The sequence below is a fragment of the Arachis hypogaea genome, chromosome 6, assembly GCF_003086295.3.
Source record: "Arachis hypogaea cultivar Tifrunner chromosome 6, arahy.Tifrunner.gnm2.J5K5, whole genome shotgun sequence".
NCBI classification, from domain to species: Eukaryota; Viridiplantae; Streptophyta; class Magnoliopsida; order Fabales; family Fabaceae; genus Arachis; species Arachis hypogaea.
Genome location: NC_092041.1, coordinates 71,010,810 through 71,019,999, shown reverse-complemented (window position 1 = coordinate 71,019,999; position 9,190 = coordinate 71,010,810).

The following is a 9,190-nucleotide window of genomic DNA, read 5'->3' as shown; positions in this document are numbered from 1 at the left end:
TTTCTTTTTCTTCTTTCCGAAATTATTTTGTATCATTTTCTTGCAAGATCGTCTATGATTTTATTCCATAACAGTTCTCTTTTTCCTCATTCTTTCAAGAGCACAATTTTAACATTCTCAAAACACAAATTCAAAGACATATGCATGTTCAGCATTCATTCAGGGAAACAAAAGTATTGTACCACATCAAACTAATTCAAACTAGTTTCAAGATAATTTCGAAATCCTGTACTTCTTGTTCTTTGTGATTAAAGCATTTTTCATTTAGAGAAGGTGATGGATTCATGGATCATTTTTAAGGCAAAATTTCAATTTTATTAATTCATGAATTAAAACAAGACTCAAAATAGATATAAATGAAACTAAAAAAAAACAAAACAAAAAAGGAAAAAAATCGCAACATAGGCTCCTAATGATAGAGTTTTCATAGAGTTAGGACTCAAAACTTGAGGATGGACGAATTTTGCGTTTCATTCTGATTCGCCTGCTTCTCTTGTTCCTTCAGCAATTTGCAGAGCATGCAGTTCTGATTCTGCTGTTCTTCCTTCAGTTGCTCCTAGTCTCTTGCAGCTTGTTAATAGATGCTTCTAGGCTGGTCCAGTAGTCAATTTGGGAACTCAGGGAGGAATTCCTGCGCCTCCTCTTGATAGAGTTGTCTTGCACTTGTCCTTCCATTGACTTCTTGGTGATTGGGTGTTCAATGGGTATGAACTCATTACTCCCATCTTCACCCCAGCCTCTTTACAGAGCAAGGAAACCAGCTTGGGTAAGCCAGTTTGGCTTCAGTGGAATTCTTGTTTGCAATTGTATAGATCTCACAAGCAATCACATGATGAACTCCACTTCTTTTCCAAGCATAATGCAATGAATCATCATGCCTCTTGATGGTGACCTCAGAACGGTTGCTAGTGGCATATGGAACGCCAAAAGTCTAGCCAACCTCTGCAATTGGCTTGAGGTTCCCTCTAGTGGTTTGGACCCCTTTGATTGGTTATCCACTTAGTCCAGGGAGGCATATGTCCTCTAGAACTTGATCCAACCCTTTATCTACTCTCACCATCCTCCTATTGAGATCAGAATCATCTGCAGTTGAGGTAGTTTGAAGATTTCTCTTTTTTGTCCAGATGGAAGTACTAACTTTCCCTCTGACATGGTTCTGTAGGTATGGTAAGCAGTTCCAGTCATTTCTGCTTATCTGTTAGCCACAGATTGAGTATAATTCCTGAACCATGTTCCTTCCAACCTTTATTTCAGGATTGGTCAGAACTTCCCATCTCTGTTTCGAATTTGCTCTTGGATCTCCGGATATTCATCTTCTTTCAGATCAAATTTAACTTCCGGGATCACTGACTCAGACCCATTATTTTGTGATAATGGTCTTCATGTTCTTTGGTTAAGAACTTCTCTTGATTCCAAAGATTCTTTGGATTAGTCTCTTTCTTTCCTCTTGAGTTGGTTTGTTTCCCTTAGGAGCCATGATCTTGATGAATCTTGGCTTAGTGATCACGGAAAGCACACCAAACTTAGAGGTTTTGCTTGTCCTCAAGCAAAAGAGAAGAAAGAAGAGAAGAGAGAGAGAGGAAGAGGAAATTCGAATGGTGTGGTGGAAAGAGGGAGCCAAACACGAATTTATAAGGTGAGGGGGAAGTATTTTCGAAAAAAAAAGAGATTTGAAAGGGGATTTGAGAAGATATGAAAAAATTGAGAAAAGGGTGAGTTTTTGAAGAAGATTTGGGATTAATTTGAAATAGATTTGAAGAATGGTTTTGATTTGTGAAGATTTGAAAGTGAATGATGAAAGGTTGAAGTGCATTGATGTAGAAGAGTATGGGTAAAAAGAGGAAAGTTTGAAAAATTTGAGTTGAAAACAAAAATGTGGTCCCCCACTTTCTGGCGTTAACGCCCAGAATGGCACCATTTGGCGTTTAACGCCCATTGCACCCTTTTGGCGTTTAACGCCAGCCAGGTGCCCTGGCTGGCGTTAAACGCCAGAAGTCTTTATCACTGGCGTTTTTCAAACGCCCAGGATGCTGCACACCTGCGTTAAACGCCCAGAATGGTGCCATTCTGGCGTTTAACGCCAAATGGCACCTTCTGGCGTTAAACGCCCAGAATGATACCCATTCTGGCGTTTAACGCCCAAAATGCTCCTTATGGCGTTTTTTTCGCCAGTAAGCTCATTTTCTCTGCTTTTTGAGCTGAATCCTTCTGTAACTCTGTGAATTCCTTCATTTTTGATATTTGCCTCTGTAAGAACAATCATACAACCTACTAATGACTGGGTTGCCTCCCAGCAAGCGCTTCTTTACTGTCTTTAGCTGGACCTTCACTGAGAATTACTCAAGTCTCAGTTTTGAGCATTCCTGCTCAAATTTCCTTCAAGATAATGCTTGATTCTCTGTCCATTAACAATGAACTTCTTGTCAGAATCAATATCCTGAGCTCAACATATCCATATGGTGACACTCCTGTAATCACATACGGACCCTCCAATGGGATTTGAGTTTTCCTGGAAACAGTCTGAGCCTAGAGTTGAAGAGCAGAACTTTTTGTCCTGGCTCAAAGACTCTGGTTGACAACTTCTTGTCATGCCATTTCTTTGCCTTTTCCTTATAAATTTTTGCATTTTCAAAGGCATTGAGTCTGAACTCCTCTAGCTCATTTAGCTTGAGCAGTCTTTTTTCACCAGCTAACTGTGCATCCATGTTTAGGAATCTGGTTGCCCAGTAGGCTTTATGTTCCAGTTCCACAGGCAAATGACAGGCCTTCCCATACACCAGTTGGTATGGAGAGTTCCTATAGGAGTCTTGAATGCTGTTCTGTACGCCCACAGAGCATCATCCAAGCTCTTTGCCCAATCCTTTCTACGGCCATCACAGTCCGTTCTAGGATTCTCTTTAGCTCTCTGTTAGAGACTTCAGCTTGCCCATTTGTCTGTGGATGATACGGAGTTGCCACTTTGTGGCTAATTCCATATCTAACCATAGCAAGGTGTAGCTGTTTATTGCAGAAATGAGTGCCCCCGTCACTGATTAGCACTCTGAGAACGCCAAACCTGCTGAATATGTTTTTCTGGAGGAATTTCAGTACGGTCTTTGTATCATTAGTGGGTGTAGCAATTGCTTCTACCCACTTAGATACATAGTCCACTGCCACCAGAATGTAAGTGTTTGAGTATGATGGTGGGAATGGCCCCATGAAGTCAATTCCCCATACATCAAACAGTTCTATCTCTAATATCCCTTGTTGAGGCATGGCATATCCATGAGGCAGGTTACCAGCTCTTTGGCAACTATCACAGTTACGCACAAACTCTCGGGAATCTTTATAGAGAGTAGGCCAGTAGAAGCCACATTGGAGGACTTTAGTGGCTGTTCGCTCACTTCCAAAATGTCCTCCATACTGTGATCCATGGCAGTGCCATAGGATCCTTTATGCTTCTTCTCTGGGTACACACTGCGGATCACTCCGTCAGCACATCTCTTAAAGAGATATGGTTCATCCCAGAGGTAGTACTTGGCATCTGAAATTAATTTCTTTCTCTGCACGTAGCTGTACTCTTTGGGAATGAACCTCACAGCTTTAAAATTTGCAATATCTGCAAACCATGGAGCTTCCTGAATGGCAAATAGTTGCTCATCTGGGAAAGTCTCAGAAATCTCAGTAGAAGGGAGGGACGTCCCAGCTACTGGTTCTATTCGGGACAGATGATCAGCTACTTGGTTCTCTGTCCCTTTTCTGTCTCTTATTTCTATATCAAACTCTTGTAGAAGCAACACCCATCTGATGAGCCTGGGTTTTGAATCCTGCTTTGTGAGTAGATATTTAAGAGCAGCATGGTCAGTGTACACGACCACTTTGGATCCCACTAGATAGGATCTAAACTTGTCAATGGCATAGACCACTGCAAGTAACTCTTTTTCTGTGGTTGTGTAGTTCTTCTGTGCGTCGTTTAGAACACGGCTGGCATAGTAAATGACGTGCAGAAGCTTGTTATGCCTCTGTCCCAACACTGCACCAATGGCATGGCCACTGGCATCACACATTAGTTCAAATGGCAATGTCCAATCTGGTGCAGAGATGACTGGTGCTGTGACCAGCTTAGCTTTCAGGGTCTCAAATGCCTGCAGACACTGTGTGTCAAACACAAATGGTGTGTCAGCAGCTAACAGGTTACTCAGAGGTTTTGCAATTTTCGAAAAATCCTTTATAAACCTTCTGTAGAACCCTGCATGCCCCAGAAAGCTTCTGATTGCCTTAACATTGGCAGGTGGTGGTAATTTTTCAATTACCTCTACCTTTGCCTTATCCACCTCTATTCCCTTGCTTGAAATTTTGTGCCCAAGGACAATTCCTTCAGTCACCATAAAGTGACATTTCTCCCAGTTTAAAACCAGGTTAGTCTCTTGGCATCTTTTCAAGACAAGTGCTAGGTGATTAAGACAGGAGCTAAATGAGTCTCCATATACTGAAAAGTCATCCATGAAGACTTCCAGAAATTTCTCTATCATATCTGAAAGATAGAGAGCATGCACCTCTGAAAGGTTGCAGGTGCATTGCACAGACCAAAAGGCATCCTCCTATAGGCAAACACGCCAGAAGGGCAAGTGAATGCTGTTTTCTCTTGGTCCTGAGGGTCTACTGCAATTTGGTTGTAGCCTGAATAGCCATCCAAAAAGCAGTAATAATCATGGCCAGCTAGTCTTTCTAGCATTTGGTCTATGAATGGTAAAGGAAAATGATCCTTTCTGGTGGCTGTATTGAGCCTTCTGTAGTCAATACACATGCGCCACCCTGTGACTGTCCTTGTAGGAACCAGTTCATTTTTTTCATTATGAACCACTGTCATGCCTCCCTTTTTGGGAACAACTTGGATAGGGCTCACCCAGGGGCTATCAGAAATCGGATAAATAATCCCAGCCTCCAGTAATTTAGTGACCTCTTTCTGCACCACCTCCTTCATGGCAGGATTTAGCCTCCTCTGTGGTTGGACCACTGGTTTGGCATTATCCTCCAATAGGATCTTGTGCATGCATCTAGCTGGGCTAATGCCCTTAAGATCACTTATGGACCACCCAAGAGCTGTCTTGTGTGTCCTTAGCACTTGAATCAGTGCTTCCTCTTCCTGTGGAATTAAAGCAGAGCTTATAATCACTGGAAAAGTGTCACCTTCTCCCAGAAATGCATATTTCAGGGATGGTGGTAGTGGTTTGAGTTCAGGCTTGGGAGGCTTATCCTCCTCCTGAGGAATTTTCGAAAATTCCTTTGCCTCCTCTAGTTCTTCTTGATCAGGTTGAGCATCTTTGAAGATGTCCTCAAGCTCTGATTCCAGGCTTTCAGCCATATTGATCTCTTCTACCAGAGAGTCAATATGTCAGCGCCCATGCAGTCATTTGGTGTGTCTGGATGCTGCATAGCTTTTACAGCATTCAACTTGAACTCATCCTCATTGACTCTCAAGGTTACTTCCCCTTTTTGTACATCAATGAGAGTTCGTCCAGTTGCTAGGAAAGGTCTTCCTAGAATGAGAGTTGCACTCTTGTGCTCCTCCATTTCCAGCACCACAAAGTCAGTTGGAAAGGCAAAGGCCCAACCTTGACAATCATGTCCTCAATTATGCCTGATGGGTATTTAATGGAGCCATCAGCAAGTTGGAGGCATATCCGGGTTGGTTTGACTTCTCCAGTCAACCCAAGCTTTCTGATAGTGGATGCAGGTATTAGATTGATGCTTGCTCCAAGATCACATAGGGCTATCTTGGTGCAGGCACCTTCCAATGTGCATGGTATCATAAAGCTTCCTGGATCTTGAAGCTTTTCTGGTAAGCTTTTTAATATGACTGCACTGCATTCTTCAGTGAGAAACACTTTTTCAGTTTCTCTCCAATCCTTCTTATGGCTTAAGATTTCTTTCATGAACTTAGCATAAGAAGGTATTTGCTCAAGTGCCTCTGCAAACGGAATCTTTATTTCAAGAGTCCTTAGATAGTCTGCAAAGCGGGCAAATTGCTTATCCTGTTCCGCTTGGCGGAGTTTTTGAGGATAAGGCATCTTGGCTTTATATTCTTCAACCTTAGATGCTGCAGGTTTATTCCTTACAGAATGGTTGAAGAAGCCTTGTTAGAGGGATTACTGTCAGCACTCTCAGGTGTCTGATTCTCCCTAGGCGTCTGAACGCCAGGATTGGGAGAAATTGGGCGTTTAACGCCAACTTTTCCCCCTTTTCTGGCGTTTGAACGCCAGAACTGGGCAAGGAATGGGCGTTTAACGCCAGCTTTCCTTCCCTTTCTGGCGTTTGAACGCCAATGACATTCCTCTCTGGGCTCTTTCTGTCCTCAGAGGGATTTTGCACAGTGGTTTGGTTGTCCTCTGTCAGTTGTTCCTTGTTTGGCTTTTTGTCTTCTGAGCAGTGTTATTCAGGGCTTCCCACTCCTCAATTGAACTGCTTGACATTCCTCTGTTATCTGTTTAGATATTTGCTGTTTTGCTTGATTCAACTGCAGTTCTATGCTCTTGTTAGCAACTTTAGTTTCATAGAGCATCTCTTTAAAGTCTGCTAACTGTTCTGTCATCAGGAGCAATTGCTGATTAAGCTCAGTTATCTGTTCTTGAGGACTAGGGTCATTGACTACTGCCATGACTTCTTCTTTTGGAGAGAACTCATTGCTAGAGTACAAATATTGGTTTCTAGCAACAGTGTCTATAAGCTCTTGAGCTTCTTCAATTGTCTTCCTCATATGTATAGATCCACCAGCTGAGTGGTCTAAAGACATCTGAGCTTTTTCTGTAAGCCCATAGTAGAAAATGTCTAACTGTACCCACTCTGAAAACATTTCAGAGGGACATTTCCTTAGCATACCTCTGTACCTCTCCCAGGCATTATAAAGGGATTCATTATCCTCTTGTTTGAAGCCTTGGATGTCCAGCCTTAGCTGTGTCATCCTCTTAGGAGGGTAAAAATGATTCAGGAATTTGTCTGACAACTGTTTCCATGTCTTTATGCTTGCTGTAGGTTGGTTATTCAACCACCTTTTAGCTTGATCTTTTACAGCAAATGGAAACAGTAATAGTCTGTAGACATCCTGATCAACCTCTTTATCATGTACTGTGTCAGCAATTTGTAAAAACTGTGCCAGAAACTCAGTAGGTTCTTCCTGTGGAAGACCGGAATACTGGCAATTTTGCTGCACTATGATAATGAGTTGAGGATTTAGCTCAAAGCTGCTTGCTTTGATGGGAGGTGTACAGATGCTACTCCCATATACAGCTGTAATGGGTTAGCATATGACCCCAGAGTCCTTTTGGACTGATTGATCCCACTTAAGTCCATAATGGACAAAAGGGAAATGATAATGATTGCAGAGAGATAAATTTTGTTTGTTGTTTTTTTTTTTTTTGAATTAACGAAAAAAATAAAATAATAAAAAGAAAAATTAAAATAAAAATTCGAAAATAAAAAGGAAATAAGATCAAAGCAATTTGAAAACTGAATCAATTAGTTAATCAAAAAGATTTTGAAAACAGCAATTAAAAAGATATGATTGAAAAAATTTTTATGAAAAAGATTTGATTTTGAAAAAGGAAAGAGAAAAACACAAAAAGACACCAAACTTAAAATTTTAGAAAATCAAACACACAGTTTTCGAAAATTTTTAAAGGAAAAACACAAAGGGGACACCAAACTTAGAATTTTTGTAAATCAAAAGGGACTAAAAACATGCAAAAATCGAAAATTAAAAGAAAAACAAAAGCATGCAATTGACACCAAACTTAGAATATGAAACTAGACTCAACTAAAAGACTCTAAACCAACAAAAATAAAAAAGTCCTAATCTAAGCAACAAGACAAGCCATCAGTTGTCCAAACTCAACAATCCCCGGCAACGGCGCCAAAAACTTGGTGCACGAAATTGCAATCACACTTTTGCAATCCCGCACAACTAACCAGCAAGTGTACTGGGTCGTCCAAGTAATACCTTGCGTGAGCAAGGGTCGATCCCACAGAGTTTGTCGGCTTGAAGCAAGCTATGGTTATCTTGTAAATCTTAGTCAGGATATCAGAAATTATCAGGATTGATTGTGAAAAGCAAAAGAACATGAAATGATTACTTGTTTCGCAGTAATGGAGAATAGGTTGAGGTTTGGAGATGCTCCATCTTCTGAATCTCTGCTTTCCCACTGTCTTCTTCTTCAAAAACACAAGTCTCCTTCCATGGCAAGCTGTATGCAGGGTTCACCGTTGTCAATGGCTACCTCCCATCCTCTCAGTGAAAGCGATTGCATATGCTCTGTCACAGCATAGCGGAATTCATCTGTCGGTTCTCAATCAGGCCGGAATAGAATCCAGTGATTCTTTTGCGTCTGTCACTAACGCCCCGCCTTCAGGAGTTTGAAGCACGTCACAGTCATTCAGTCATTGAATCCTACTCAGAATACCACAGACAAGGTTTAGACCTTTCGGATTCTCTTGAATGCCGCCATCAGTCTAGCTTATACCACGAAGATTCCGATTAAAGAACCCAAGAGATAACTACTTAATCTAAGGTAGAACGGAGGTGGTTGTCAAGCACACGTTCATAGTTGAGAATGATGATGATTGTCACGGATCATCACATTCATCCGGATTAAGAACAAGTATTATCTTAGAATGGAAGCAAGCATGATTGAATGAGAAACAGTAGTAATTGCATTAATCCATCAAGACACAGCAGAGCTCCTCACCCCCAACCATGGGGTTTAGAGACTCATGCTGTGGAAGAAAACGTGTAAAAATGTCATAAGGTCATCAAAAGGTCCCGATACAATGTCAAAAGATCCTATTAATAGTAAACTAGTAGCCTAGGGTGTACAGAAATGAGTAAATGACGTAAAAATCCACTTCTGGGTCCACTTGATGTGTGCTTGGGCTGAGAAATAAAGCATTTTCGTGTAGAGACCTTTTCTGGAGTTAAACGCCAGCTTTCATGCCAGTTTGGGCGTTTAACTCCAAGTTTTATGCCAGTTCCGGCGTTTAACGCTGGAATTTCTGAGGCTGATTTGCCACGCCGGTTTGGGCCACCAAATCTTGGGCAAAGTATGGACTATCATATATTTCTGGAAAGTCCAGGATGTCTACTTTCCAATGCCGTTGAGAGCGCGCCAATTGGGCTTCTGTAGCTCCAGAAAATCCACTTCGAGTGCAGGGAGGTCAG